The sequence below is a fragment of the Geotrypetes seraphini genome, chromosome 8 (assembly GCF_902459505.1).
Source record: "Geotrypetes seraphini chromosome 8, aGeoSer1.1, whole genome shotgun sequence".
In the NCBI taxonomy this organism is placed as follows: domain Eukaryota; kingdom Metazoa; phylum Chordata; class Amphibia; order Gymnophiona; family Dermophiidae; genus Geotrypetes; species Geotrypetes seraphini.
The window spans coordinates 2,705,590-2,733,131 of NC_047091.1; the positions used below are offsets into that span (position 1 = coordinate 2,705,590).

The following is a 27,542-nucleotide window of genomic DNA, read 5'->3' on the forward strand; positions in this document are numbered from 1 at the left end:
GTTATCTAAGCGGTTTTACAATCAGGTACTCAAGCATTTTCCCTCTCTGTCCCGGTGGGCTCACAATCTAGCTAATGTACCTGGGGCTATGGAGGACTGAGTGACTTGCCCAGGGTCATAAGGAGCAGCGCGGGGTTTGATCCCACAACCCCAAGGTGCTGAGGCTGTAGATCCAACCACTGCGCCACACACTCTCTTCTGGCTGCCTTGTAGACAGGCTCTGAGAGCCTGAAATAGTCAACCCCACTAGCTCCTCATGTGTCTTTGAGGGGAGGGGAATGCAGTCAGCACTCGCTACAGTCCTCTGGACCAACATGGAGCCACTCAGCCTTTGATTAAGCGTCTGAAAAATCAGGGGCAAGCCAAGCTCCCAGGGGTACGCACACCGAGCTGCCCTGCAAATGTGTTGCCTATCCCTCCACCCTAGCTACAGCCCTCTGATCCAGAGACTGTATCTTCTCCCAGACAGAATTGTCCCAGAAATACTGTAGGAACAAGAAGCCTCAAATGTCAGATAAAAAAAACCTGCAGACAGGCAAAATTAGAACACCTCGGCTTAAGTAGTCTGGGGGATGGGCTAATGAACCAGAGAAGAGGACCCAGGCCCATAATATAGGCCACTCTAACCACTGCATTCATGGTGGAAAATATGAGCCCACCAAAAAACAAACAAACAGACCCTACTGTACTGTCATATAGGTGCCACCTGCAGCTATAAGGGCTATTAGGGTGGTAGACAGGTGGGTATAGTTGGTTTTGGGGGTTCTCACAATGACCTGCAAGGGAGTTGTGATGAGATGTTTATGTGGCACCATTTTTGTTAAGTTCACAGCAGTGCCCTGTAAGGTGCCCCACTATATTGCCATGTCTGGGTGTCCAGTCCATCACTTTGCTCACCCCTCCCACATCCAAAAGGTCTTTTTCTAGGTGTTTTGGGCTTGGACGATTTTATGGACGAGAATGGGGTATAAAGATAGCCGACTTAGCAGTCTGAACGATCAAATGGCTGGACGTAGAAGTAGACGATTCTTGAAAAAAAAAAAAAAAAAATTTGGATGTATTTTGAGAATGGTTCTGAAGGTGCTGCAGCCAGTTAGGTTTTCAGGATATCTACAATGAATATCCTTGAGAGATTTGTGTACAAATCTGTCATGAATAGTCACTGTGGACATCCTGAAAACCTGACTGGCTGGGGTTCCTCCAGGACCAGGTTTAGGGGTCACTGTTGTGGTAATTAAAACACATCTAAAGGGATATCTTTTTCACAGATACTTTGAACATAGTCTCGTAATTTTGTGCTGCCTGAAAGTACAGGAAAATCTACAGCAATGTGAAATGAATGGAGCCATGTAATTTGGGGTTGGGAGCAGGAGCTGGGCAAGTAAAAGGGTGCAACTGTGTAATTATAATTTTGTTTTTATGATATTGTGTTTGTCTAATGTATAATTATGTACATGGGAAACAACTTTTCAAAATTATTAAGGATACTAAACCCAATAGATATGACCTCTTCCTGGACAGATTGGGGCTCAAGCACTCACAGAGCCGGTTCCTATGATTATATATATTTTATAGTAATCTGCCATGGTTAAGGCAGAATAGAAATTAAAAAACCCAATAAAACAGGGGTTCTCAAACTAGTTTTCCAGGATATCCATAATGCATATGCATGAGATAAAGCTATGTCATGCTTATGAATTGTTGGTGTCCAAAGGACTGGGCTGAGAACCCCTGCATTAAACCATTCCCTGCCTTTCTTGTGTTTATGGAAGCTTATTAATTTTGAATATAGCTTATCACAGTTACCCAGAGTTGCCACAAGATGGCACAAACTTCTCCTACGCAGCCTCTCTGGATTGCATATTGAAGTAAAGACCAAGAAGCAAGCTGCAATATCATTTTTATTGAACTAACTTGTTTATATATAGTTTAATTCCTTTTGAGAGAGATATATGCTATATACAGTCAGCTACTCCACAGGAAATTATGTATATGCATAATTTCCCCCATAATTAATGATTATGTGCATAATCACTTAATTTTGCATAATTTTAGTGATGGTAGCACAGCCCAAGAGGAAAAGGTGGTCTGACACAAAGGGGTCCCTTTATCAAGCTGCGGTAGGGGTTTAACACGTGATAAACCGCCTGCCGCGCTAGTCGCTTAGCCAGCTGCGGGGGTTAGTGTGTGATGAAATGTCTGACGTGCTAACTAACCCCGCTAGCGCGGCTTGATAAAAGGACCCCAAAGAGGACTAACAAACATGGCAAGAGCAGGCAGACGTGATTGGCTTGATTGAATATACTGTATACTCTCACTGGTCGTGAAGGAGGCACAATCATGTTGCTGTATTGCCGGCACAGTCAGTCCAAGCACCAGTTGAGCAATATAGGAATCAGCATTTCAACGTACCTATGCTCCCACTCTTGGCTGCAGTCAGACTTCCCCTGAAACCGCTATCAGACTATCCCCCCCAAACCCCCCCCCCCCCACACACAAAAAACCCATCCTCCAGGCTCCCACCTCTCCTGGACATCCCCACTTCTAAATGCAAGAGTAATGTCCAATCACACAAGCATCTGGCATTGCCTGCTGCCTAGTAGTTTGTTCCAATTGTGAGAAATGAAAATATTAATATATTTTCTTATGATGTTAATTGTTGCAAGATAATGCAAAGGTGCGGACACATTAAAAATATAACAGTTACATATAATACATCTAATCAAGTATGATAAAGAAGAAGCACAGAGACTAAAAACACATAAATTCCAGCAGAGGGAATTTGTCTAACACTAGAAGTAAGAAACACTTGCTGAGTCAGGAGAAAGGAGGGGGGGGGGCACTCCTGGGACAATATTTGTTATTAATACAATGCCTGTAAAGTGAACGTTGAATTAGAGGTGTCAGCAGAACTAACCATTAAGGACTATTGTTCAAGAAGCTGATCTAAGCATGTCACGTGAGAGGGGAGGAGTGAATGCCAAAATATGGGCAATGGTAAATAGAGTCAGGGGTCTGGGGAATAATGGTATTGGGAGAAGTAATCAGGGGTGGAGAAACTGGAAGAGGCAGAGAAAGTATCTGATAAGTTGTCTTTGCTCTATCCAATGAGCAGACAGGCAGGAGGGACTAATAAAGATATGAACTAACTATATATTGTGTGATCATGTAAACTTCTGGTGCCTACCTTGCCATTTTTATGTAAATTGGACACCCTTCCTGGCCAAAAAGCAAATAAACTAAATTGCATTGCTTTAGCCAAAGTCTCTGCAGAGTCTTTCACTACCATGGACAGCGCTTTTCTCACAGTTTGGGGGCTTGTTTCCAGGATGACGTCATCATTGGCTGGGACCGGCGTCGTCAAACAGCAAGGAGATGCGTCCCGCTGAGTTCAGCAGTCTCACAGTTCCCGATGGGGGTCCAGCAATGTACTGACAAGCATCCTGAGACCATTTTTAAAGAGAGGTTTTGGTAATGTAAGCGGGGAAAAAGAAGGCACATGTTTAAATCAACCAGTTGACTCCGTGCATGGACCAAGGTAAGAAATTTTTGGGGTTTGTAGTATTACCTTGGTGCTTGACAACATTCTGTGAGCACTTTGCAAGTATGTGTGTGAGCCATGCCTCTGGCATGAAGTGAGGGCAGAGATAAATGAAAGAGGATCAATTGCATGCTTAAGGTGGCTCAGGGGACAGAAGGGATCAAAAGCTAGCAGAAGTGATAAAGGGGGATGGTAGAGTTCCCAGGAGCATTCCCCCAGAAAGGCCTTTAGGGAGGATGCTGGAGTGTTGGGACGATATGTCCAGCACAAAGGGAAAGGATGAGGCAACTGCTAAGGAGTCAAAGAGCACTAGAAGCAGAAGCCATTGGACACCCTCTTACCTCTAGAGAAGTGTGGAAGTGTATGGGAGTATGTGCTTGGACCACTATAGATTTCTGGAGAGTGAAGAGCAGGGGTGTCACTTGGACCATCCAGGTGGTATTTGGGGGGGAAGGAGAGGGGAATACAAGAGAAGCACTGGCTCACCATGAATTTTTTTAGGGAGTTTGAAGAGGGGATGGAGAGAAGTGCAAAGGAGTCCCTGGCCACCATAGATTTTTTTTTTGGGGGGGGGGCAGTCAAGAGCGGAAATGAGGTGTAAAGAAGCCATCATGGATTCTTTATTAGGGGGGTGAGGAAGCCACCTGGACCATTATGGACTTTTGGAGGGCTAAGAGAGGGGTTGGGAGGTGTAAGAGAACCACTTGGGCCACCAGGTGTTGTTTCTTTTTTCATTTTGATGAGAGCAAGTGAGACAGAAAACACATTACACAGCTTCTAAGGATAGTAATGTTTCTGCAGCACACCAACACCATTATGTACTCTCAAGGGAATTATGTACAGTTTTGGGCATCTGCATAGCTATTAACAATCAACTCTGCTGGTACTCCACTGGTCTTGTTTTTTGTTACTCACATGCTGGTATGGTAACTCTGCCTATTTTCAGATCAAACGTATGCAGATTTACCATATGAATATGCTTATGGAAATCTGACTCCAAGGGCTCTGCACTCTGAATGGCTAGGAGGTTAAGTATAGAAAAAAGAGAGGGCACAGAAACCCCACGTAAGATCAAATGAAAGAAAAACAAGTGGGGAGTGGGACTGAACATGTCAACCTTGAGACAGACCATATTTATTTCTTCAAATTATAATACATATAAAATCACATAGATAAAAAGTCCCATAAATGAAATGTCCTATGTTGGAGGGATCCAATAGATGACCTGGCACGGTCCGTGTTTCGGCCACTGAACGGCGGCCTGCCTCAGGGGTGTGATTACGGGTCCACTAAGTGTCACTCCAGTGTTGGGAATACAATCTTTAAAAATAAAACCTAAGCATCAAGTTTATTAAAATTTTAATAAAACACAAATCATGAATTCTAAGCATTGTACAATAAAAGAATGGGGAAAATTAAAATAAAGATTAAAATAAAAATTGTATAACGTACAGAAACATAATACCTACAGATATAACGTATGATAAAACAAAAGGAAAGTAGGGAGAACTACAATATTTAAAGTAAAGGAGAACAAATAAGGAAAAAACAAACGGGGGAGGGAAGGACAATGTTCTAAAAGGAATCTGAAACGTCTATAGGACTCAGAAGTAATTGTGGAAGAATCAAATCCAGGGTACACTGGGGTCATTAAGAACATGCTACATCAGTCCTGTTTTCTACCCTTCTCAGTAATTTATGAACCTTTGTTTAGATTAATGTAAACCACCTCGAACTACTATGGCTTTGGCAGTATATAAGAATAAAATTATTATTATTATTATTCAACAGGTCCCACACGAAAAGGAAGACAAATTATATTTCCAGGATTTATAAACAGAAATCATGAAAATGATGTAGTTGCTGCTTATACTCAACAAAGTTTGCTGCAGTTAAATTGTGCATCCTGGAACTGTACTAGAAAAAGACCCTGAGCCTATACACTGGTCCATTATGGTGTCAACATTCTGAAGGAGTCTGGGACTGGTTTTCCTGAGTTTTTTCTCTTTAATAAAATGCTGAATTATGTTTCATTGCAGACCTAACTTATCTTATGTTCTAGCTTGGGCATTCTAGCTTCTTATGGCTATCTCAGCATACACGATATTGTATTCCGCCCTCTTGGACATGTAACAGAAAGACTGCAGGGCTTAGATAAGTGACCTGCTAGTGTGAGCTTAGGACCAATGATTGTTAAGAAAAGTAACAGGTGAAAAGTTCTTTCTAGAATTCAGTTGTATAGCCAGAAGAATGTATAAGTATCTCTGTAACTTCCTGGTTTGGGGACCAGCTTGGGACTCAGGGGTCCGCATGTGCCCCTGAGTCCCATCTGTGCTTTCTTCAAGTCTCTAAGTTTTGTGGCTGCCCAAAGTGACCTTTCAATGCTACATCCACAGCGCCCTCTTCCTGCAACAATTAGTACTGTATAGAGAAAAATTTCTGGTTCTGGTTTAATCCCAGTAAAAGCAATGTAAACTTTCTCCTAAAGCAAACGATAGATCCTGAAAACACCGACTTTGGAGTTGAACAATGAAAATCTCAGGCCTACAAATAAATAATGGGAGCAGCAAAGCTGAAAGTTTGCCCAAACCCCCCTCCTCCTCCCCAGCTCCACCTCCTACGTCAACGCCGCCACGTCCCCGTGCCCTGCCAAGATCCGGTCGCTGATTGGACAGCTTCGCGGGCGTCGTCGCCTAGACGACGCTGGGGGCGGAGTTGCGACCGTGGAGTGAGAAGGCCGCGGGCTGGAGCGAAGATGAAAAGCGGTTCTTCATGAGTTAAAAAAGCAAAAGTCAGGCGGTAGCGAGAAGGCGATCGACCACAGGTTCACCTCGTTCCCAGACCCAGGTGCCTTTTAGTGGATTTTGCGCCAGTGATCGGACAGTCCACCGCACAGCGTAGAGCTTGGAACAGACACTTGGCCCAGGGCTGCAGACCAAGGGAGGGGGCGAGGTTTGTATTAGAGAATGACACGGTGACAAAATTCATCACCGTTCCCGTCCCTGCGGATAACCGCGGGAAATAATCCCATGTCATTATCTAGTGTCTATTTCAACCTCAGTCCTTCTACACCAGCATTCTTCAAAGCAAAGCTTGCGGGTCAGTGGTTGTGGCCATTCATGCTCTGATTCTTCCCTCTCTCCTTAAAGAATGACATGAAGATGGTTTCCCGCGGTTATCCGCGGGGACGGAACGGTGATGAATTTTGTCACCGTGTCATTCTCTAAAAAGATAAGCAGGAGAATATCCCTCGGATTGTGTTTACATGCTATGATTGAGCTGCATTGCTTTACATTATGTGCAGGTTAGCCCAGTCCTTTGTTGTCACTACAATCGTAGACTAGTTCTAGTTTTTCCATATGAAAACTATCCGATCCTGTTATGGCATATGCCCTGAAGCAAACCCACGGTTGAATGAGCAAAGCCCCCAAGGGCCATAAAAGAACAAGGCTGGCTTGCAGTGCAACTTGATAACTAGATTCTTTCTAAGGCAGCATAGGTCTGGTTATCAAATGCTGTAGATGTCTAATTAATTAACTTATTATTTTTGATTTGTAAGTCAGCTAATTATCCTGGTCCTGGTGGAATATAGCAGAGGTTTCTCACACGCTGTACATGTACCCCAGGGGGTACTTGCACAATTATCAGGGGGTACGCAGCGCCGGTGCTGTATATCTCCCAACTTCCTTCTGCCGTCGCATATCTCCTACCTTCCTCGTCTTCTCTCCCCAGCCTCCCTCCCCCGACCAGCAGCGGCAGCTCACTGTGTGCTTTTTTAACTTCCCCATACAGCTGCTGCTAGTGTTAAGTTTAGCTGGAGATGCCATCAGGCAGCCTCGGGTCTTTGCTAGTGTGGCATGCCTCCGATGAAAGAGGACGTTGCATCATTTGGAGGCAGGCCAGCCTAGCTAAGGGCTAGATTCACAAAGCAAACCAATCGGTTTGCGACCAGATTTCCCTCGGGCCCCATTCACTAACCTCTCCTGCGATCTGATTCGAATCCATGCATGCAAATGAGGAGAAACGCATGCAAATGAGGAGAAACACATGCAAAGTAGGCAAGGATGCGATTCACAGCACAAATTTTCCAAACCAACTGGGCTGGCTGATCATCCCAAGAAGCGACTGCTGGGGACCTTTCAAAAACGTCTTTCTGACTCTCCAGCTTCATAGAAGGGTGACATCCCTCCTTCCCACTCCCAGTCCATTTCTCACCAACCCCACTCACATGTTCCCTCCCCATGCCCCATTTCTCCCTCTCCTCCACATCATGTCCATTTCTCCCACTCTCACTCATCCTGCAACAATTTTCCTTCCTTCCTTCCCTCCCTCCAAGCCCACTCACAACTAATATGCTCTTCCCCTCCAACATCTCACCTTTCCGTCCAACGTGCAGCACCTTTCCTTTCCCTTCCTATGTTGGGGACATAAACCAGATTGTAGACGATCAAAAATCTGTCAAGCTGAAAAGAAGTCCAGGCAACGACTGAGAATAGCACGCTTGAGTATCTTGGATAGGAATGGAAGAAGGGAGACAGGGCAATAGTTGGATGGGCAAGATGGGTCCAGCAAGGATTTTTTGAGAAGTGGCTTAACCACTGCTTGTTTGAAGGCAGCAGGGACTGTTTTAGTGGAAACAGAGAGATTGAGAATATGGCATATGGAAGGGCTAATAGTATGTGAGATGAGGGTCGAGTAGAGAGGTGGGAATAGGGTCTGAGGGGCATGTAGTAGGCTTGGCTGAAGACAGAATTTGTGCAGTTTATCCTCTATGATTTCAGAAAAGAAAAAAAGTCAGCAGTAGTTGACAGAGTGACAAGAAGGTGGGACCAGACAGGAGAAGCTTCGTGAGCTGTTTGGGTGAAAGATGAAGGGGAGGTGCGAGATTGTAGTTCAGGAGAGTGGATGGTGGGTACGGGAGAAGGCTGTGACTTTGTAGTGAATTCAAGGGTGATCTTGCGGACCTTGTCATGGAAGTAATCAACCATAGTCTGGGGAGAGAGAGGAAGAGGGGTCAGAAGTGGGGTTGCTTTGAGGAGGGAGTTAAGTGTGGCAAAGAGACAACGGGGTTTGGAAGAAAGGGAGTGAGTTATTTGGATATAGTAGTCTTGCTTGACCCATGTAAGCGCAGAATAAAAGGAGATCAGCATAAATTTAAAGTGAAGAAAGTCAACACGTGTTTGAGATTTCGGCCAAAGGCACTCAGCACAGTGGGCACAGGAACGTAAGTAACGGACGCTAAGAGTGAGCCAAGGTTGAGGTTTAGTACGTCTGACAGAGCGAGGAACAGGGGGAGCAAAGGAGAGAACAGAGTTGTACGACAGCCTCGTGGACAGACTTGGATAACATAGTGGAGGCAAGGAGAGGTGAAACAGTGGTTGAGAGCATGGAAAGATCGAGGGCTTGAAGATTTCAAAACCTCTTGGAGGTGACTGGGTGTGGTGGAGGGGGAGTAATGATGAAGGTTATCAGATGGGAGCACTGAGGTAGAGAAGTTAGAGAGAGAGAGAGCAGTTGGAGAAAAAGACAAGATCAAGGCAGTGGCCATCCCGGTGAGTGGGGGTTGTGGAGCAAAGCTGGAGGTCAAATGAGGAGGTTAAGGCTAGAAACTTAGAAGCATACTTGTCAGTGAGATCATCAGGGTGAAAGTTAAAGTCCCCAAGAATGAGGGAGGGAGAATATGAATCAAGGAAACCTAAAAGCCAGGAGTCAAATTCAGTGAGAAAGGAAGAAGGGGACATGGGGGGTGGGGACGATAAATGACTGCTATCCGTAGAGGTAAATGAGTGAATAGGCGGACGGAGTGGACTTTAAATGAGGAAAGGCTATGGGATAGAGGGAGAAGAGGTTGGAATCTGCATGAAGAGAGAGAAGCCCAACACCTCCGCCTCAACCAGTAGGACGAGGTGTATGGGAGAAGTGGTTGCCACCATGGGAGAGGGCAGCAGCTGCAGTAGAGTCCTCAAGGCAAATCCATTTCAGTTAGAGCAAGCAGGTGGAGAGACTGGGAGATAAAGAGGTCATGAATGTAGGGCAGTTTGTTGGAGGTAGAAACAAAATTCCTGGAGGTGGTGAGGGACTGTTTCATGGAGCAGCTGGTCATGGAACCAACACGAGGAGATGCCACTCTTGACCTAATACTCAACGGGCTAGGGGGACCCGCAAAGGAGGTGGTAGTACTAGAGCCATTAGGAAACAGCGATCACAACATGATCCAGTGCAAGCTAGAAATGGGAGCATCAAAGGTGAAAAGAACTACAACGACAGCATTCAATTTTAGAAAAGGAAATTACGAGGCCATGAGGAAAATGGTGGGAAAGAAACTCAGCAACAGCTCAAGGAAGATGGAGACCGTAGAGGATACCTGGGCCCTACTCAAGGGCACGGTGCACGAAGCACAAAACCTGTATGTCCCCAGGTTCAGGAAAGGGTGCAAAAAAAATTGAACCAAAAACCCGGCGTGGATAACAAATGCAGTGAGAAAGGCGATAAGAGACAAGAAAACATCATTTAGAAAATGGAAAAAGGACCAAACAAAGGACAACCAGAAGGAGCACAAAAGGCACCAAAAGGACTGTCACTGAGAGGTTAGGAAAGCAAAAAGAGAATATGAGGAGAGGCTGGCGGGGGAAGCAAGAAACTTCAAACCATTCTTCAGGTATGTGAAGGGGAAACAACCAGCCAGGGAGGAAGTGGGACCATTAGACGATGGAGACAGGAAGGGAGTGGTAAAGGAGGAAAAAGAGATAGCTGACAGGTTAAACAAGTTCTTCTCGTCAGTCTTCACGAGAGAGGACACATCCAATATCCCAGAACCCGAGGAGCACATAAACGGAGACCCTGATGAGAAGCTAGTCCAACTAGAGGTAAGCAAAGAGGATGTTCTCAGACAGATAGACAGACTGAAGAGCGACAAATCACCAGGTCTGGACGGCATCCACCCAAGGGTATTAAAAGAACTGAGAAACGAAATAGCGGATACACTAAGCCAAGTATGTAACCTATCCTTAAAAACTGGGGAGATCCCAGAGGACTGGAAAATAGCCAATGTCATACCCATCTTTAAGAAGGGATCAAGGGGTGACCCGGGAAACTACAGGCCGGTGAGCTTGACCTTGGTTCCGGGAAAGATGATGGAAGCACTAGTCAAGGACGCAGTCTGCGAATACATAGAAGGCAATGGACAACTGAAGGCGAGCCAGCACGGCTTCTGCAAGGGAAGGTTGTGCCTCACGAACTTACTGTATTTCTTTGAAGGAATAAACAACCAGGTGGATAAAGGGGAATCCATAGACATCATTTACCTTGACTTCCAAAAAGCCTTCGATAAGGTACCTCACGAAAGACTACTTAAGAAGCTGTGGAGCCACGGGGTGCAGGGGGATATCCACCGATGGATCAAACACTGGCTGGCAGGCAGGAAGCAGAGGGTTGGAGTAAAGGGCCATTACTCAGACTGGCAATGGGTCACGAGTGGAGTTCCACAGGGGTCGGTGCTGGGACCAATCCTGTTCAATATATTCATCAACGACCTGGAGACGGGGACAACATGTGAGGTTATCAAATTTGCTGATGACACCAAGCTTTGCAGCAGGGTTAGAAACGCGGAAGACTGTGAGGTCCTGCAAAGAGACCTAACAAGACTGGAAGAGTGGGCAAAAAAGTGGCAAATGAGTTTTAATATAGAGAAATGTAAGGTCATGCATGTAGGGAAAAAGAACCCGATGTTCAGCTACAAAATGGGGGGATCACTGCTTGGGGTAAGCAACCTTGAAAGAGACCTGGGGTGATGGTGGACACAACATTGAAAGCATCAACACAGTACGCGATGGCCTCAAAGAAAGCGAACAGAATGTTGGGTAGCATTAAAAAGGGTATCACGACCAGGACGAAGGAAGTCATCATGCCGCTGTATCGTGCAATGGTGCGCCCACATCTGGAGTACTGTGTCCAGTACTGGTCGCCGTACCTCAAGAAGGACATGGCAGTACTTGAGGGGGTCCAGAGGAGAGCAACTAAAATGATAAAAGGTATGGAAAACTTTTCGTATGCTGACAGGTTGAAGATGCTGGGGCTCTTCTCCCTTGGAAAAGCGGAGACTTAGAGGAGACATGATAGAAACCTTCAAAATCCTGAGGGGCATAGAGAAAGTGGACAGGGACAGATTTTTCAGACTGTGGGGAACCACTAACACAAGGGGTCACTCGGAGAAATTGAGAGGGGACAGGTTTAGAACAAATGCTAGGAGGTTCTTTTTTACCCAGAGGGTGGTGGACACATGGAACGCGCTTCCGGAGGTTGTGATAGCCCAGAGCACATTGCAGGGTTTCAAGGAAGGTTTAGATAAGTTCCTAAAAGATAAGGGGATTGAGGGTTACAGATAAAAAGAAGAGATAGGTTACAGAAATGGACAGGAACCACATTACAGGTCATAGACCTGACGGGCCGCCGTGGGAGTGGACCGCTGGGTGCGATGGACCAATGGTCTGACCCAGTGGTGGCAACTTCTTATGTTCTTAAAGGAGGATTGAAGGAGAGGAATTAGGTATAAGGTAAGGGCGGTTACACACGTGGGGAAGCAGCTGGCAAGGAGGGCCAGGTTGGATTCACATCCCCAGCAGATAGCAGGAGTAAGAGAGTGCGCTGAAGCAAAGGGGAATAATGACGGCAATGATGAAGACAGGTGGGGCTCAAAGAGAAAGGAGATGGATGAATAGAAGAGAGAATGCTTGAGTGAAGTGAATAAGGTAGAAGACAAGATGGCTGGTGAGGGGATAGGAAAAAAAGGATAATGAGGACTTGTAGTGAGGAGAGGGAAAGGGAGTAAGATTGGGAAGACTGAGTATGAGAAGCAGAGAGTGAATTGGAGCCATAAGGAGAGGAACAGAGAAAGGAAATAGTAAAGAAAAAGTCTCTGCATGTTTGGCTGTCATTGCTGTCTGGATGTCCTGCTGTCATCTGAAACTAAATATGTCTAAGACTAAGCTGCTCCTCTTTCCTCCTAAACCCTCTGCTTCTTCTGCTCCTCCTCCTCTTTCCATCTCAGTAAATAATACTGTCTTTGTTCCAGTCTCCTCTGCTCGCAACCTTGGAGTGGTCTTGATTCTGACCTCTCATTTTCTACGCACATCCAACAAGCTGCTAAGACCTGTCACTTCTATCTCTTCAATGTCACTAAAATTCGCCCCTTCCTCTCTGAGTAAATTACCTGGACCCTTGTCCATGCTCTTAACCTCACGCTTAGATTACTGCAATCTACTTCTAATTGGTATCCCGCAGTGTCACCTCTCCCCCTTGCCATCTGTGCAAAACTGCTGCACGACTCGTCTTCTACCAACCTCGCTACGCTCATGTCACCCCACTCGTTAAATCTCTTCACTCTCTCTACTTGCCATCGCATACAGTTCAAGATCTTATTGCTGACTTCCAAGTGTGTTCATTCTGCTTCTCCTCGCTTCTCTCTCCTTATACACCTCCCAGAGAACTCCGTTCCTCAGATAAGCTGCTCTTAGCTTTACCCTTCTCCTCCACTGCCAATTCTGACTTTGTTCCTTTCATCTAGCTGCCCCCTATGTCTGGGTTTGTCCATCAGGCCCCTTCCCTTGTTGAAAAGCAGACTGAAAACCCACCTTAACCCTACTCCTCTGTCCTCCCAACCCAGCCTGCTGATTAACTGTTCCCTTTAAGTGTATCCATGACAACATCCTGTTTGGCTATTTAAATTGTAATCTCTTTGGAGCAGGGACTCTGTTCTTCTTTGTGACTCTGTGCAGCGTTGTGTGCATCTGGTAGCGTTATAGTAACAGAATATGCATTACATTACATTAGTGACTTTTATTCCGACTTTATCTTGTGGTTCAAGGCGGATTACAAAAGATGTTATCTGGACAATTCCAGAAGAGTTACATAGTTGAGCGGGTTATTTTGGGGGGGATTGAAATGCTTCCTGTGGAGTTAGTTTGTCTTGATGGATTTCTTGAATAGCAGGGTTTTTATTTCTTTTCTGAAAGTTTTGTAGTCTGGTGTCGTGATCAGTAGATTGGATAGTTGGTGGTCAAGTTTCACTGCCTGCTTGGCCAGTAGGCCAGCGTACATTTTTTTGCTTTTGACGTGAATGGTGTCTGGCCTCTCCTTAGTCTGGTTGTGCCAGTTTGGATAAGGCAGTTGTTCAAGTAGGCTGGGTTGTCTCCATTCATTGCTTTAAATAGTAGACAGTAAAATTTGAATTGTATTCTTGCTTGTATTGGGAGCCAGTGTAAGTTGAGGTATGCGGCGGTGATATGGTCGTATTTCTTCAGCGAATAGCTCAGTCTCAGGGATGTGTTTTGTACTGTTTGTAGTTTTATCATGACTGCGGGGCAAGGGAGATAGAGGATGTTGCAGTAGTCTAGAAGTCCTAGGACTAGGGATTGGACCATGAGCTGGAATTGTTTTCTGTCAAAGAATTTTTGGATTTGCCTTAAGTTTCGCATGACTGCGAATGATTTCTGTATTGTTTTGTTGATTTGTGGCTGCATAGTACAACTTCTGTCTATCATCATTCCCAGAAGTCTTAGGGTGGGTTGAATGGGGTATGTGATTGAGTTTATTACTAAGTTTGTTTGGGTTCAGTTTTAGTTTGTGTTCTTTCATCCATGTAGCCACCGTGTCTAGTATTCTATGTAGTTTGTCTGACATAGAGTGTGTTGGTTGATCAAAAGGAAAGAGGATGGTGATGTCTGCATAGGTTTAAGAAGTAAAGCCTAATTAGTCTAGGCAGGTGCTGAGGGATGCGATGTAGAGATTGAAGAGTGTTGGGGATAAAGGCCGCAGGGGTTGGACCATGGTTCTGATTTTTCTTTGTTTGTCTCTACTCTGTAGGTCCTGGATTGTAGGAATCCTTGAAACCAAGTGTGCACCTTTCCTGGTCTACCAGGTCAAATGCTACAGTGAGATCTAGTTGTATAACCGGTATTTTTTTGCCTTTGCTGAGGTGTTGTCTTGCTGTGTCCAGGAGGGACCCTAGTAGTGTCTCTGTGCTGTAGTTGGTTCTGAAACCAGACTGTGTAGGGTGGAGTAAGTTGTGCTTTTCTAGGTAGTTGGTGAGGTGTTTAGCTACGAGGCCTTCCATTATCTTGACATATCTTATATTGCTCATTACAGAGAGTTATTTATTTATTTTTAAGATTTATATACCGCTTAAGTCTAAGCGGTATCCATATCAAACATACACAGTTATATTTTATATTGGGCATTGATATATTTCTCTGACCAGAATATTTTTTAATATTGGGAATACCTATTCTTAAATATTGCTGAAATATTTACAACTAGTCTTTAAGCCTGTTACATTAACGGGTGCTAGAATAGATGTGTGTGTCTGTCTTTCTTTCTTTCTCTTTCTCTCCTTGGCTGCTTTCTGTCTGTCTGTCTTTCTGTCTCTCTCTTTCCTCTTACCACCCCTTCCCTGCTCCCCCTGTCCAGCAGCAGCCTTTCTCCCTTCGTTTTACCTCCCCTGTGTCCAGCAGCATCTCTTCCCTGCTCCCCCTGTCCAGCAGTAGGCCTTCTCCCTTCCTTTTACCTCCCCCCCAACTAGCAGCACTTCTTCCCTGCTTCCCCTGTCCAGCAGTAGGCCTCCTTTCTTGTTACCTCCGCCCCTGTCCAGCAGCACCTCTTCCCTGCTCTCCCTGTTCCAGCAGCACCCCTTACCTGCTCCCCCTGTCCAGCATCCGGCTTCCGTTCCGTTCACGTCTGCCCTCCTGGCCTGTCAGCACCTGCACGACACCCTCCAGCCGTTCCTGTTCAAACCGCCACAACTCAACTTCCTGCACGCACCGACAGCCACCACACACGCCTCAAGCCGACAGCAGCCTCAAGCCGCCGTGCGCCATAAATAGAATACGGCCACGGAAGGACACAGCACGCTGCAGGAATCACAAAACCCTAAGTGCGCATGCGCGCTTAGGGTTTTCTTATAGAGGATAATATGGTTGTATACTGCTTTGGTTCACTCTAGTGGATTTAGAAAAATGAACCCAAACTATTACCATGCATCTGGTGCTGCCTTCTCTCATCCCTTTATTACTGCTTTTTCTGAAGTGCTGGCTTACTAATATTCCTTTTATTATACTGATCAGCAAGTGCTTAACTAATAACACTTGTCCAACACGAAGTAGCCATAGGCTACATGACCTAGAATTTTTCATCTTTTGAACAAGTTCCTCCACTGTCTATGGCATAATTCCTTTGTACTGATTAGGTTGTTCTCATGGCATTTTTTTGAGAACAGGGAAGAGGTGTGGCATTACATTACAAACTGTTCAGGTTGCTGCATCTTGGCTGCACTTTCTGAGACTTGTGTCAGCACACTGAGAACTAAGTACAGTAACCCTTATTACTTTGTAACACACATTTGTAGTACTCAGACTTAATTACTGTATCAAACATGTGGAAGGAGTATTGCAAATTTTATAAATCTATGTTGGTTTTATTCACATATGTTTTGGCCTCCAGACTTGCACACAAGTTTAGGTGAGGTCGCACTTGGTGTACTGTGTCCTAAAGCAGTGTTCTTCAACCTTTTGACACCTATGGACCGGTGGAAATAAAATAATTATTTTGTGGACCGGTACTGGTCCATGAATCGGCAGTTGAAGTACACTGGGCTTAGTCGTGCCCATCTCCACCCCAGACCTCACCCCCATAATAGTACTAATTGTAACACCATTTACACACACAATATAATCGTATTAACAACACTTAATGGTTAATCACAAAATTAAAATACACTGTAAAAGCACACTGTATGCTTTTCAACATTCATTCCTACCAGAAAGCAGATAACCCCATGCAAATGTAGGACCAAAAAACTAAAAGTACGCTCTGGAGCATAAATGGAAAAAAATCTAAATCCCCTTCACACAGACAATCCTGGAGGGACAATATCAAGTTTTATAACAGTTCTAAAAAAAGCAAGGAAGAACTTCTATGGTGACAAAATATCCAGATCCAACAACCAGAGTAGTACACTGTTTAACATCTGGCACACCTTAACTTCTAAAAAAGATTCCATCATTCCCCCTCCTCCCCATCAGCAAATGACCTAGCAAAATTCTTCAACGAAAAGATCACTACCATAAGCAGCTCCTTCCCACCAGCAGTCTCTTACGACTCTCTGGCTCCCAATGACTCTAACCCTATCCCAGCAAACAGATCCTGGACTGCCTTTGAACTCGTATCCGAACCCCAAATCTCTAAACTCTGTCTCAAACTGAAATCCTGCAAATGTACGTTTGATCCATTCCCTTCCTACCTATAAGAGAATATTCCCACGCAGACCATCTCATCCCTCACCAGACTTAGAAACTCTGCTTTACTATCGGGCCTATTCTCCACAGAAATGGGACATATTGCCTTGTCCCCATTACTGAAAAAAGCCGAACTTGACCCTTCCTCACTATCTAACTACCGTCCCATAGCAAATATCCTTCTCCTGACAAAAATGCTAGAGACCATCATATCTACCCAGCTCTCATCTTACCTAGAGAGATTCTCCATTCTCTTACCTTACCAACACGGCTTCAGACCCAACTTCAGCACAGAATCCCTTCTGGTCTCATTAATCTCAAAGGTACAACAATTACATTCTCGCAATAAATTTGCTGTCCTATTACAATTCGATCTCTCTGCAGCTTTTGATGTCGTCCACAATGATATTCTAATTTATCAACTTTCTGAGATTAGCATCGACTCCACAGTCTTAGAGTGGTTTTCAAACTTCTTACGTTCCCGCTTCTACACTGTCGACACAAATGGCACCACGTCCGCTCCTTGGAAACCGAGTTGCGGAGTTCCGCAGGAATCACCCCTATCTTCTTCAACATCTATATGTCCTCCCTGAAACTCTTCCATCTGTTTCCCTTCAAAACTATCTATACATATGCTGATGACATCCTTGTCCTTCTCGAGACAGACTCAAACCTTACCAACCTCTCTGAGAACATCACAGCCTGCATAACGAAACTCCAATCCTGGTCCCTCTCAGTCAAAATGAAACTGAACGAGTCCAAAACGAAACTACTCTGTCTCGGCCCAAAATTAGAACAGTTACCTACCCTCTTCTCACTACCCTCTGGAGCCACACTGCAGCTCGAGTTGGGTTTCAGTGCAGCAGTAGTAGTCCTGTTTATTCTGAGGCTCTCTTTCTTTCTTTTTTTTTTTTTTTTAATTCTTTATTCATTTTTAAACTTTCATCAAGTGTACAAAAATTAATAATAAACACAATTAATTTAACCACTTGAACATCTTATCATTATAACCTATAAATACAAATGTAACCCCCCCTCCCTCAAAGCCCATAAATCATTATAAGATCATATACTTGAAACCCTCCCCCCACCCAATACTAAGTGGTGTATAATTAATAGAAAAATGGCATTTAATCATGACAAAAAGATGTTAATGGCTCCCATATTTAAATAAAATTTTTATAAGTTCCCTTCTGTACCGCTAATGATCTTTCCATTCTATATATGTGACATAATGAATTCCACCAAAAATTAAAATTAAGCCTCCTATAATCTTTCCAATTATTAGTAATATGTTGGATGGCAACTCCCATCATGATCATTAAAAGTTTATTATTAGACGATGATATCTGACTCTTTTTTCTCATAGACATTCCAAATATCACAGTATCATAAGATAACGCTACATGGTTTTCCAATAAACAATTTACTTGATCCCAGATTGAGTACCAAAAGGCTAAGATATGGGGATAGTAAAACAAAAGATGATCCAAAGTCCCTACATCCAGATTACAATGCCAGCATCTATTAGACAAGGAACTATTTAATTTTTGTAATCTAACTGGGGTCCAAAAAGCTCTATCTAACAAAAAAAACCAAGTTTGTCTCATAGACGCTGACATTGTACATCTCATTCTCCAAGACCAAATTTGTGGCCATTGAGATGCTGAAATCTGATGCTTTATCTCAATGCTCCAAATATCCCTAAGACCATTTTTAGGTTTTTTAAAAAATCAAATCACTAATCGTTTTATACCACTGCGCGGCCTGGTGACCCAGAAAGTCCGCCTGAAAACATCAAAATTCCACACTGAACTGAATATTAAGAGTTTTCCATTCAGGGAACCCTGCCTGAATGGCCTGCTTCAATTGCAACCAACGAAAACATTGTGATTTATGAAGCCCAATTGTGTAAAATCAAGCAGTTTACCATTAGAAATGACATCATTTAAAGTTCGAATTCCTGCAATTATCCAATGCGTCCAGACGACCTTGAATCCGCCAATTTGAATCTTGGAGTTTAACCATATGGTTTGATTAGTTGATTTATTAATAGGATTCTGAGGCGCTCTTTCATCGGTGTTTGTCGCGGCCATGTGCAGCTGATTGTGCAGGTGCCAGTTTATAGCAGCACGTTTTTTCCGGCACTGTGGGAAGCACCACAACGTTCTTCTAATTATTCCCCGAGTCTGATTTTCTTTCTATGCAGGCCGCGGCAGGGTAAATTTTACGGGGCTTGAATCTGACTGTTTCTAGGAGCGTTGATGCATCGGCCACCTGTTGGAGAGAATCAGGCGCGCGCTTGGGTCTCCGGTGATGGCGGAAGAGCTGCAACATTCCGGTAGTTTATTTCCAGCTGACTTTGGTCAGGGTATGCTGCGGCTTCTCTCCTTTCTGGTTCAGACAAGTTGTACGTGTTTCACCAGCTTTGGGACAAGCTTGGGCAGATTTATATGTCTTATGTCTGTTTTCCTGCTGTATTCACTTGAAGGAAGCTGCTAGTTTAATCGGACTCTGGGGTTACCACTCAAGGGGATTACCAGAGAGACTCTGACCTGTGCTAGGTCACCCAGTCTCAATTTGTCTCCGGACTGGGTCGACATATGGCAAATCACGTCACAGTGAGATCAGCAGTAAGATAGTAACCTGTATTTCACATGGGTATCTCATTGTCTCTCTTGGGGTCCCTGCAGATTGAGCCTTTGTCTGTTGGTAACTGTCCTTCTTATTTGGGCCTCTGTGCTGCGCTGTATGTGTCTAGTAGTGGCAAGTTTGGGCTGTCTCTATGGGCATAATGACACTTTGCTTCTTCCTGCGGCCAGGACTCTCTTTCTCTATTTTTGAGGGGGCCTGGACTTCAGATTTCCATGCTTATCACGCTGGTTTCTCCTGTCGCCATTTTCTCATGGCACATGCTAGACGGACCCCCCGACCAGACAGCTCCTTCTAACCAGGAGCCAGTTACCTATTCTATCAAACCCGCAGAGGAGCACGCGCTATGTGGCTGTTAGCCTCATCCCTGAAGCTCTCATTAGCGATGTGAGCTTTGTCTGATACCTGTTAGGATGCTGTTGTTTTCCATGGGGCGCATCTTGATTACGTCTAGTACGTATTCACTTTAAAGGACATACGTATTTCGCTCACGTTGCATGGAATTAGTACTGTTTTCATGGTTCCAGTATACTCCTCTTTACATTGAGAAACTTGATTTTCCTAGGAGAATTTCTTTCTTCTTACAGATCCTACATGTCTCATCCTGCCGTTCCCTGACCTTCTGCACTTTATTCTGAGGGGATCTTGACTTCTTCCAATGACTCTTAAGGCTTTCTCATGAGAGGGAAGATGCTATAATGTCAGATCAGGGGGCTGTGAACATTTTTCAGGATGCTTGCAACTTTGCATCCTCCTCAGGTTTCCGGTTCGTTTTTGGAGTCTTTATGTTTTGTGTTTCCCTTTTAAGTGTTACTGGTCTTCAGGGCAGTTCTTGTAGTTCTTCAGGAACTAAGGGACGTTGTTCCACTTATTGCATGGTGCCCAAGACGGGGGCATTGGGCACGCTGGATCCCATTCTGCTGAATTAGTTTCTCAGGGTTACACATTTCTGCAGAAAAACTGGGAGAATATTTACATTTTCACTATGGACTCCGAATCGGCAATAGGTTTGCTTGCCTCTCTTGGAGCAGCGCTTTCGGTTTTGGCACATGCCATTTCTCCTACCCAAGGCTTCACGAACGTTTTAGAAAATGTGGGCAGTGGTACCGTTTTGGCACTACCAGGCGATTCACCTACTTTCTTCTTGATTGACTGCTTGATTCGGACATCTTCCAGTCAGGCCATTGGACTGACACGAAAAGGGTGTTTTCTTTTCCTCAGTTCTTTGGACGTGAATCTTCAAATTTGCATAGCGCTCTTTCCTCCTGTACTATTTATAGGTATATCGGGGAGATGTTTTTATTCATATAGAAGAGAAATGTGTTTCTTCCCAGAGACTAGGGCGATGGGTCACAGTCTCAGGTTTGCATTCTTCTTTGATCACTATGACCAAGAGTATGGGATTCTGTACAGGTTCTAGGATCCATGTTGCTGACTCCACTGGGAACTTTGGCTTGCTTTCCCATTATAACGCTACAGCAGTCACTTTTGTTCCGGTGGTTCCCGGTATCTCAGGGCTCCAATTATTTAGTAGGCTCCTCAAGCGTTGCTCTGTATGATTTGGTGGCTAAGCGAGATTTCTCTTTTCAAAGGCATGCCTCGGTCTTTGCTGGACTAGCTCATGGTCACCAAAATTTCCGGGCTGTCAGGTTGAGGGGCTCGGTGCCTTACATCCTCAGCTCCAGGAGTCTGGTCTTAAAAGGTGACTCAGTACTTGTTCATTCTTCTACTCTGGAGCATGGTCAGGCTACCTTTTTGGAGCTTCAGACCATTCTTCCGGAATGACTCTGAAGGTCTTTTCAGTCAGTGTTATGATGGGGGTATTTCTCTACAGCCTGGGCAGTAGGTGATGTACTCAGTTGGTGGGTAAAATTGTGGTTCTACTTCGATGGGTGGACTCTCATCTTCCTCTTCTGTTGACAGATCATTTTATGGGTCAGGAAAATCTCTCTGCAAAATCTGATCATGGCTCATTTATTGTATGTTACAGTGTACAGCACTGTGTACGCTCTAGAAAGTGTAAATGTTGGTAATAGTGAAATCTACATCCTGGATATTGAGAATTTTGACTCAGGCGTTCCAGCTCTTTTTATGGAAGTGAGATCTCCTGGAACTAGACCTCATGGCCTCGTCTCGAAATTCTAAGCTTTCCTAGCTTCTTCGGCGGGCACAAGGAGTGGGAGTCAGAGGGGGTGGCAACGTGGCTTGTTTCTCACCTCTGGCTTTTCTTTTTTTCAGTGTTTTCCCCTGGCTAATGATGGCTTGGATTTGCCATCTCAAGCTCGTTTCAGGGCACAATATTTGTAGAATCTCTGGATTGGCTGCGCCATCCTTGCTATGCGGATCAGATGAGTCTTTCGACAGCCGGACTGTTGAGTTTCCTGGTATCTCCAGATTTGTTCACCTAGGGTCCGATCAACATGGATATTCATACTACTTTGGTATTACGACCTAGCTTTTGAAAAGTCATGGCTGACGTGTAACAAGAGGGCTTTCAGAAAAGTTTAAAGGGGACAGATTCAAAACGAATGCTAGGAAGTTCTTCTTTACCCAACGTGTGGTGCACACCTGGAATGCGCTTCCAGAGAGTGTTATAGGGCAGAGTACGGTACTGGGGTTCAATAAGGATTGGACAATTTCCTGCTGGAAAAGGGGATAGAGGGGTATGAATATTATTATTATTATTATTATTAGGTGTTTTTTTTTTATATACCGCCTATCAAGGTTATCTAAGCGGTTTTACAATCAGGTCCTCAAGCATTTTCCCTATCTGTCCCGGTGGGCTCACAATCTATCTAACGTACCTGGGGCTATGGAGGACTAAGTGACTTGCCCAGGGTCACAAGGAGCAGCGCAGGGTTTGAACCCACAACCCCAGGGTGCTGAGGCTGTAGCTCCAACCACTGTGCCACACACTGCACAGGTCTTGGACCTGTTGGGCTGCCGCGTGAGCGGACTGCTGGGCACGATAGACCTTAGGTCTGACCCAGCAGAGGCATTGCTTATGTTCTTATGTTTCTTCTCTTATCCAGGCGATTCAGACATCTTCACCTGTGGCTTCTGCTTCCTTTTGGAGGTTTTTCCTTTCTTGGGTACTTCTCAACATTTACACCCTTCCAGAGTTCTTTTTTGGCACAAGTGTATTGCCAAGGGCTTAGTGTTTAATTCCCTTCAGCTTCAAGTGCCATTCTTAGCGTGTTACAAGGGCTAGGTATATTGCTCTTCGCTTACTTCTCAGCTTCATGTAATTCAGTTCCTAAACGGAATACGGTATATTCGTACACCTCTTAGAAAGCCCTGTCCAGAGTACAGTCTTAAGGTACTTCTTCGCAGTGTACCGAAGGCTTCATTTCATCCTTGTCCGGCCCAAAATTCGAACACCTGCCCACATCTTTTCACACTACCCACAGGCGATACACTACAGCTCGAGTTCTCATGCAAGGTCCTTGGTATCACTATCGATTCCTCTCTCTCCCTCAATGACCACCTCAACGCCTTGGCAAAATCATGCTTTTTCAGCCTTCACATGCTGAGGAAAGCTAGATCCTACTTCAGCCAAAAACACTTAGCCATCCTGGTCCAATCCATCATCCTCTCCAAACTAGATTACTGCAACGCCATCTACTTAAATCTATCAAAAAAAAGTATTCTAAGACTCCAGCTAATCCAGAATACTGCAGCCAAACTGATCTTCTCAAAACGCAAGTCTGACCATGCCTCCCCACTCCTTGCCAAACTTCATTGGCTCCCAATAATCTCCAGAATCCATTTCAAATGTTCCTGCCTGGCTTTCAAGATCATTCATGGAATCCTGCCTCCTCTTATCCCACTGTCTTTCAACTCCTCCAGTCCCGACTCCTCCAGAACTGCCCAAAGGCTTAAATTAGCCTTCCCCTCTCCACGCGACATCCACTATTCAGGCAAACTGGGAAAATCCCTTCTCTTCAAAATCACAGGTCTTTGGAACGACCTCACCACCCCGCTGCGGAACCTGAGCTCCCTTCAGTTATTCCGCAAACAACTGAAAACTTGGCTTTTCAGCAAATTGTAGCTCTATCCTTCCCCCCTTTCTCTCCCCCCTTCTACACATAAGTTCATGTCATCCTTTTTCTTCTTCTCTACCCACTATTTTAAGTTCTTGTAAACCGTGTCGAGCTCCATTCTCATGGAGATGATGCGGTATATAAACTTAAGGTTTAGATTAGATTAGATTAGATTAGATTGTCTTTTGAGACTCTAAAAGGCTGTGCCGTTGAACACGGGGTTTCTTGTGGCCATGGCTTCAGCTCGGCGGTTTTCTGGGTTGTAGGCCTTGTTGGGCGGGGATTCCTATTTCTGATTTACAAAATCTGGGGTGTCAGTTCGGACGGTACCACAGTTTCTTTCTAAGGAGGTGTCATCCTTTCTTTTATGACACTCTCACTTTTCCTTCCTTCTTCCTGGGAGGAGACATGGGGAGACGTGCTTTTATTCACTGCATTTTTTGAATGCGCATAGCGTTCTCCGCGAGCTAGGTTTCTAACGACTTTTAGTTGTTTAGATCACCTTTTTGTATTCTTCAAGGGACGCCACAAACGTATGGCGGCGTCCAAAGCCTTCATCGCTCGATGGATCCAGGAGGACATTATTTACGCTTGCTTGATGGCAGGGAAACGGTTTGCAAAAGAACTTCATGACCATTCCACCAGAGCGATGGCTACTTCTTGGACTCGATCCAGAGGTTTTTTTCCTTGGAGGAGTTTTGTCTCGCGGCTACTTGGTCTTTCAAGAGTGCTTTATCTCAGCATTACTGATTGGATGTGGGGGCGCATGCGGTAGATGCGTTTAGTGGTTCGGTTGTTGTGGAGGCGGCGTTTGCTTCCCACCCAGATTGAAGATTGCTTTGCTACATCCCATTGGTCTCTGGATTCATCTGGTGCTGTTGCTAAGGAAGGAAAAATTATGTACTTACCTGTTAATTTTCTTTCCTTTAGATGCAGCAGATGAATCCAGAGCCCCACCTTTTCTGGATATTGTCTGTCGGTATTTTCTTTTGCAACTTTCTAAGTTTGTTGTTATTGATGGTTGTATTCTCTATTATTGCCTTTTGAGATTTGTTATGGGAAAGAAGTTTTTTACATGCTATGCCTATTGATGGTTACGGATGCTTGGGCATGGAGCTATACTGGAGATACAGGAGGAGTGCCAGCCAATAGGACCACCTGTTAATCAGTTTCTCTATCTCCACCTGCTGGTAGATGTGGGCTATCCCATTGGTCTCTGGATTCATCTGCTGCGTCTAAGGGAAAGAAAATTAACAGGTAAGAACATAATTTTTCCTTATTACATATTCAATAGGGTTTCTAGTACAGGTAGATCAGTATAACTATACAGTTAGATCATAGTTTCAACTATATAGTTAAAAGTATAAGAAGGTCATTGTTGGCTCTTTGTCCTGAAAGTTGCATTAGACCAGGGTTGCCCACATTTTTTGGCTTGCGAGCTACTTTTAAAATGACCAAGTCAAAATGATCTACCAACAATAAAATTTTAAAAAACACAAAGCACACTGTATGCAGAGAAAATGTTAATTATCATTTGTATTCGGGTTTTTTTTCAGAGGTCAAGGCAGATGACTTTAAAATATGCAATGTTACCTCAGTAACAACTATTCAAAATAGACAAATATACCCCCTCCCCTTTTACTAAACCACGATAGTGGTTTTTAGTGCAGGGAACTGCACTGAATGCCCCTCGCAGCCTCTGATGCTCATAGGCTCCCTGTGCTAAAAACCACTATCGTGGTTTAGTAAAAGGGGGCCATAGTGCAAAATATAGACAGTAGATATAAATTCTCAAAATGGACACATTTTGATCACTAAATTGAAAATAAAATCATTTTTCCTACCTTTTTGTCTGGTGATTTCATGAGTCTCTGGTTTCACTTCCTTCTTCTGTAAATCCAATATTTCTTTTTTTCTTTCTGCCCCCTCCTCTTTTCTTTCTGTCTCTCTTTCTTTCTCTCTCCCCCTGCCCCCCCTCTTTATTTCTGCTTTTCTTTCTCTCTCCCCCTGCCTCCCCCCCAAGCCATTGGACTGATTTCTCCACTTCCCTGATTCTTTCCCTAACTCCCCACCCAAGCCACCACGCCGATTTCTCCCTGATTCCCCAAGCCAGGCCTGACGCGTACAAGTGCAGGGCCCACAAGCCTTCATCTCTGACGTCAATATGTCAGAGAGGAAGTTCCAGGCCAGCCAGGCAGCGATTAGCTGTCCCAGAACTTCCTCTCCGATGTCAGAATTGATATCGGAGGTGAAGTCTTGTGGGTCCGGCGCTTGTACGCGCCTGGCCTGGCTCAGGGAAGCAGAAAGAAAAAGATTGCAAAGGCAACGCGATCGACTTGCGTTGCCTTTGAGATCTACTTGTTGATTGCGATCGACTATTTGGGCACCCCTGCATTAGACAGTTTAAAAATGTGGTTTTACAATTACCATTTGAGTTACTTCAGGGTTGGCTCCCTGTCTTGGTACAGAAATGCTTTTAGAAGTTTTTTGAACCTGCAGTATTGGTTACAGGATCATAGTGTCAATGATGGTTGGTTCCAGCATTTTGCTAATTGATATTGGATGGATAGGGTAATTTGCCTAGTAGACTTTATATTATTCCATGCTGGGAATTCTAATTGGAAAAGTTTACTGGTGGAATATCTGTTGGAGGCACCCTGGAGTAGGATGGCCAACTCTGTTAGGTAGTGGGGGCCATTCTCTCTTAGGAACCTTGCGGTTATCAGCAGCCAATGTAGATTCATATAGTAGGACTGCAGGTGTTCCAATTTCCAAAGTCAGTATATGAGTCTTACCACTACATTTTGAGTTAGTTGTAAACACGATAGAACCATTTTAGAACAAAAAACTCTCCTCTGTCTGTCCAAGTCAGATTGTAAGTTCTTCCAAGCCGGGACTATCTATTTAATGTCAAAATGTACAGGGCTGCATACACACTTCTGCACTATAGAAGTGTTAAATAGTAGTAGTAGTAGTAGGTTTGACAAGCTTGTAAATTTAAGGGGTAAAAAAAACAAAGTTGTAGGTGAAAGCGTTTTATTGGACTAAATTTCCTGAGCTGTACTTCCTTCATCAGGTCCTTTTAGAAGTGTACACTGGGTCTTAATAGAAGCTCATTAGGCATACGAAGAACATTACGGTTACAGCTCAGTAAATGAGTAGAGTGAAGCCTGACAACAGTGGTAGAAACTGTGGAGCCAGCTTAGCATTGAGCACATGTTGAAAAGTACATAGCCCTTGAATAGGGCAGAGTATGGTACTGGGGTTTAAGAAAGGATTGGATAGAGGGGTAGAGATAGAGGATTACTGCACAGGTCCTGGACCTGTTGGGCCGCCACGATGGACCTCAGGTCTGACCCAGCAGAGGCATTGCTTATGTTCTTATGAATGATCTATTCAACACAAACCAATTAGATATTTTTCCACACATTACAATTTATGATGATGTGAACATTGCCATTTGCAAGGATGTGGGGGATTGCTTTAACAAATTATGGTGGTGGAAACGTAGGCAATAATATGTACTGGGAGTGTATTAGAACTCTCTGTGTGTAGTTTTGAAATTAGTGCTCATCAGGAAATAGATGCAGGAGGTCTGTTGAGGACTTTCTTGTCTCTCCCTCCTGGTGATGTCCTCTTTCCTGCTCAGTTTTGTGATTCATCAGAGCTTAGCGTCAAAAGCACTTGCTGTCAGCATATGATTTGTCCATGTGTTCTCTTCCTGACTATTACAGTGTTTGGGGGGGGGGGGGGGGGGTTGTTGAATGGATTTTTGTGTGTGTGTAATTTTTCTCAATGAATAGAGAAGGCCCACAGCTGCTACAGAGATACTGATAATGTCAGTGTATAGCCACTTTACTGGATGAGTCATTGGTTATACCAGTGTATCGCAAACTGTGTGCCTCCTGAGATTTCAGGTATCCCATGACACACTAGGGAGGAGGAGAGGTGCCAGCTGACTTCCTACAGAACTTGCCTCTTGCAGCAAGAGGCACATCCTGTAGGCCAGCCCTGCACAAC

General features: G+C 44.4%; 1 protein-coding gene across 5 annotated transcripts in view; it reads left to right on the forward strand.

Moving 5' to 3' along the window:
- The first annotated feature begins 6,213 nt into the window (after nucleotides 1-6,213).
- CIPC (CLOCK interacting pacemaker) overlaps nucleotides 6,214-27,542 on the forward strand; it is a 52,522-nt gene continuing 31,193 nt past the window's right edge. For 2 of the 5 annotated variants that reach the window (XM_033957069.1, XM_033957072.1), the window contains exon 1: nucleotides 6,214-6,493. The gene's annotated coding sequence lies outside the window, so the exon portion shown is untranslated. The remainder of the gene's footprint in view (nucleotides 6,494-27,542) is intronic. The other 3 variants (XM_033957068.1, XM_033957071.1, XM_033957073.1) reach the window with 2 other exon arrangements.